This window comes from Eurosta solidaginis, chromosome 2 (assembly GCF_040869045.1).
Source record: "Eurosta solidaginis isolate ZX-2024a chromosome 2, ASM4086904v1, whole genome shotgun sequence".
NCBI classification, from domain to species: domain Eukaryota; kingdom Metazoa; phylum Arthropoda; class Insecta; order Diptera; family Tephritidae; genus Eurosta; species Eurosta solidaginis.
In genome coordinates, this window is record NC_090320.1 from 154,968,397 (window position 1) to 154,973,963 (window position 5,567).

The following is a 5,567-nucleotide window of genomic DNA, read 5'->3' on the forward strand; positions in this document are numbered from 1 at the left end:
CTATGAAAATTTTAAGTAAGAATATTTATAGTGAAAGTGGAAAATTTTCATGTGGTTGTTGCACTTTTGATGGTTTGTTTACCCAACGGAAAAAAATTGTGCACTTATATAAGTGATTTCGCTTTTATGCCCAAACTAATTTAATTTATTTTTTTGTTCTTTTTTTCTTTTTCAGTGTGGGAACTAGGAGGCTCCGGCGAAGAGTAGCGTACGAGGTGTTGGCACCCTAGAATGTCGAGTTTACGGGAAGTACACCTGCTTAGAAACATTAATCTACGAATTTTTTACTTTAGGGTACCTTTATTTTCTATTTCAGGTGAACTTCGACGACCTATGGGAAATTAGTCGTATCACTCGGGCGGGCCAAGGTACGCCCAACGCGGGGTACACGCACACCCTGACACCGTCTCGTGCCTCGAGAGCTCAGCCGGGCATATGTTGTTATAAATGCCGCGCTATTACGGGAAGTATAAAAAGATGCAATATGTATCTAGGAATTTTTTACTTTAGAGTACTTTTGTTTTATCTTTTGCAGGTCAACTCCGGCAACATATGGGGAATTTGGCGCATCCTTCGAGCGGGACAAGGTACGCCCAACGCGGGGAACACCCACCCCTGACAACGTCTCTTGCGTCGGGAGCTGAGCCGGGCATATGTTAACGCAATTTGTTCGCCTTGCTATTACGGGAAGAAAAAATTTAAATATGTGTACACGTATTCATTCTAGGTAAACTTCGGACCGAGCGCTTTTTGGCAATGCCCTTCCCCGCCGAATTGACCCTCATCGACGGGGTGGTATTCACGCAAGTAATGGAATATCTTTGTGTAAAGTTAATTACATTTTGTGTTATTTTCAAGTCACCAAGCGGCAATATAGTATTAAGTTATTGAGTATAAAATTATGTAGTTTTAAGTTATTCAACACTAAGTTATGTAGTATTAATTCCTTTAGTAGTAGGCTAATTAGTATTAAGTTATTTATCATCGGGTTCTTTAGTATTAGGTTATTGTGTCATGCCCCTAGACTCTTTCCTGCCAAGGTTTCGAGTAGGTACATGTTATTACCCTAAGCCTTAGTAACGCGACATTTCGTAAATTTCCGACAGAATTTCGCGTTTATATTCTGTTTGAGATCGCTTAGGATAAAATTGCGTGTATAGACTTCTTGCCCGGGGGTAAATCGTGTTTCGCGGACTCTGGTATTGTATCGTGCCGCGTTTGTTTCAAACGACTCGTGTAGGTTTTCTTTTATTTTCTCGCGCATTAGTCTCATTTTGTCGCTAGGATCTAAAATGAACACTTCGTTGTCCGATAGGCTATCCAATTTCTTCGCCAATGCGCAGTCTGCACCATTGGTAAACATGTTCTGTCCGAACAGGGCAAAATATGGTGAAACTCTCGTGGCCGAATGTACAGCGCTACGCAGGGAGCACTCTATTTCAGTAAGGTACAAGTCCCAGTCCCTATGATCATTTTCGAGATATGATCTAATGGCGGCTAGAACCGATTGATTCGCGCGTTCAGCAGCATTCGACTGCGGCGCATAATAGGCTGTCTTTAGATGTATGACGCCATATGATTCTAACAATTCCGAAAATTGTTTCGATATGAATTGTTTTCCGTTATCTGAATGTATGATTTCCGGAACGACAAATTTATGAAAAATCTCTGCGGTTATGAACTTAACCACATTACCTGCGGTAGCTTCACGCATCGCCTTCAGAAAAATAAATTTCGAAAAATGATCAACTACGATAAAAATAAAACAATTTCCTCGTTTCGATCTAGGATACTTCCCCAAGAAATCTCTGTATATTTTCTGAAAAGGACGGACAGTAACTACTTCTTTCCCAATCCCTGGTTTTAGAATTGCATTAGATGATTCTTTGCATGTTTGACATTCCCTCACGAAGTTCCGAACCTGCACCACCATATTAGGCCAGAAATACAGCCTCCGTATGCGATGTAGTGTTTTTGCCATACCCCCATGTGCAACTATCTCTGTACAGTGGGCGTTCTCAATGAGAGTTGAGGTCAGTGCTTCAGGGACTCAAAGCTTCCATTCATTTTCCTCAAGTTCAATGTACTTTGGTAAAAATTTTTTAAAAACCATCCCATCCTCTACCTTCAAATCGGGGAGCCGATCCTTATTGCTTTCGATTGTCTTAATTAGTTCTAAACACCCTTCTGATTCAAACTCAGTGGTGTCTATATTAGCTATTGGTGAGTTAGTTATTTCTTCTATACAGCGTGATAGAGTATCGGCGACAATATTCTCCGAGCTTTTACGATGCTCGATTTCAAAATCAAACGCTTGCAATTGTAGAGACCACTTAGCTAATCTGCCATTTAGATCTTTTAAAGACATGAATCATTTTAAATGGCATCAGATCGATGTAAGGCCGAAATTTCTTGACTGCCATTACTGCTGCAAGGCATTCCTTTTCTGTGGTGTTGTACTTTCTCTGACATTCATTGAATTTTTGAGAAAAATACGCGATTGGGTTTTCACCACCATCACCTTCTTTCTGATATAAAACAGCACCTAGACCATAATCAGATGCATCACACTGTACCCAAAATCGTTTGGAAAAATCCGGATGTTTCCGAACCGGAGCGCTTGTGGGGGCTCTCTTTAAACCATTGAATGCTTCTATTGCTTCGCCTGACATCTCAAATTTTCTTCCCTTTTTCAAAGAGTCGGTTAGCGGCGCTGCCATGGTGGCGAAATCTTTTATAAACCGCCTATACCATCCGGCAGTGCCTAAAAACTACGAACTTGTTTGACTGTTTTGAGAACAGGGATATTTTGTATGGCCATTATCTTTTCCGGGTCTGTTTTCAACATCCCTCCTCCTACTATGAAGCCAAGATAAGGTAACTCCTTAAAACAAAATTTAGACTTGCTCAATCCAATTGTTAAATTTGCGTCTTTTAAGCAAGTGACGACTTCTTTTAAGATTCGCAAATGCGAGTCGAAATCTGGCGCGATGATTAGTAAATCATCCAAATAAATGAAAACATTCGATTTTAGCTTTTGTGGTATAACATGGTCCATGAGTCGGCATAACCTTTGGGCAGCGTTACATAACCCGAATGGCATGGTGACAAATTGGTAATTGGCGGTATATGACTTGCTACTGTCGTCTAACTCAATTTGCCAGAATGCAAATTTTAAGTCGACACTGCTTATAAAGTGGGTGTCGTCGATACGACTAATGATACCCTCGATATTTTGTAAGGGGTACGCATATTTCCGGTTACGGAGTTTAGTTTACGCGCATCCAAGCAAAATCGATTCTTGCCCAGTTTGCGCACAACTGTCGTTCTGTTATTCCAAGGGCTGTCACTTTCTTCTATCACCCCCAACTCTAAAATTTTGTCCACCTCCTCATAAACTATTGCTTGCATTGCCGGTGACAGAGGATAATGCCGCTCTTTTACGGGTACCGCTTCATCAACCAGCTTAATTGTATGTTTCTCTAAATTGGTACGTCCTAACCCGTGTTTCTCAAAAGTTCTGAAACCGCTAACAACTTCTTCTAAACGCTGTTTCTGTTCCGCTGTTAGGCTATGTAAAACGCGCCGTTCATTCTTGTCTTTCTCTGAAGCCATTTCCTGTTCTGATTTATTTAAATCAATTTCATCTACAGTCACCACTTCCGGCGCTAACTGAAAAGTACGCCAAAAATCTATTCCCAGGTAGATATTTTGCTCTAGGTACGGGCATAAAAAGAATGTAACTTTTTGTTCTAATTGGCTAAATTTTACAAAAGTAGTAATTTTTCCTAAAACGTTGTGCCTCCGGCCGTCAGCTGTTTTGATGGAGGACACATATCTTTCTATCGGCACACCTATTTTGTCAACGAATTCCCTACACCCTCTTCCCAAAATACTGACTGATGCCCCAGTGTCCAGCAAGCCTCGTGTTTGAACGCCCATGATTTCTATATCCGCGTAGACACGCGGATCTGACTTACTTATTTTTTTGATGTAGGCCAATACTTTTTGTCGTAGAAGTTTTCGTTGATGAAATCGTTGCCTTGCTTTTTGTATTCTCCATGAAACTCCTCTGCGACCCATCACTAGGCTTTCTGCGAAGTTTCTTTTCGAGGTACTTTCTATATCTCTCCTCATATGATGGTGTGCTCTCCCTGCGGCCTTTGGTGGACTTCTAGTTTTTGTGTTATTTTAAAAAATGCAAATTTCCTTGTTGTATGTATTTTCGTCGTCTGTTGATATGTTAATCGACGCATCTACTTTGACGAGGTTTGTGTGGCACGCGATTCCCCCGTCACAACCGCCCTCCGGGATCCGTTTCCCGCTTTGTTACATAAGGGGGATTTCGGGGTTATCACGTCCAGCTTCCCGCACTTGTAGCAAAAGATTCGCCGTTGGAGTGACATGCACTCTGTGAAAAAGTGGCCATCGGCTCCACAGTTCCAACATAATACGTTTCTTCGGCCTATTGCCTGTTTTGGCAAAGACTGCTGACGTATCTCCTCCACGGCGACTTGACCCTCATCACCGGGAGTGAACGCCTCTTGGTATTCGAACTCGCAGATCTCCTCGATTTGTGGACGTGACATATAGTTATCGGCATGCGGCCGTTCGCGACGCGGGAAACATCTTTCGGCTTTTTTACACCCCATTATCAACTGGTACAATGAATATGTTGACATAGGGTATACCAACTTGGCAAGAGATTCGCGCAAGTTCCCTTTTACTAAGCGCACAATTTCATATTCCGGAATTGGATTCCGCAGTCGCGAACGAAGCGTGCCAACAACATGGAAGTAGGCATCTATGCTTTCACCCGCCCTTTGCTTTCTCTCCGTTAACTCCCTTAAAATTTCGAAGTCTGTCTGTTGAGAGGCGAACTGACGTCGAAGAGCCATCTGCAAACTTGGCCAGTCGACTCTACCATGAGACCGGATATATAGCCAATACCACTCGCGGGCTTCGCCACTCAACAACTTGTGAAAATCGCGTATTATGTCTGCCCATGAGCACTCATACTGTTCCCTCAAATACTCCAAACGAAATAAGAAGTCCTCAAGTTATTGCATCCCGATGTCCTTGATAGCTTATCCCCAACTTTTCGACTTTAAGATCTGATCTGCCATATTCCCCGTTTTCTGGCTCTGTTTGTCCACAATGTCCTCCCGAGATAGCTGTGGGTATACCTACATCGGCACTTGGGGGTTGACGGATTGGTGGCTGATAGTTACGTGGCGGAAATGCATACGTTGCTGTTTGGGGTATGGTAATATTATTTGGTCTACTCATGGCAACATAATTTGAATTTTCATTTATGGTCAAATTGTTTTAGAGCGCCTGGATTCCAGAGATTCAAGACTGGAGTTGTGCCTCCTTCTCTTATTGCGGTTACGCGACCTATTATTTTTATTGTTACCCCCCGACAATTCTAACCCTGTGCGTGCACCTCCACCCGCCGCGCCTAATTCCGGTAATGTATCGCGGATTTCTTTCAAGGTGCCATTTTTGGCTTCGGCCATCATTTCCCTTACCATCGGCACTATGTCGTTACGCAGATCGTATTGTTT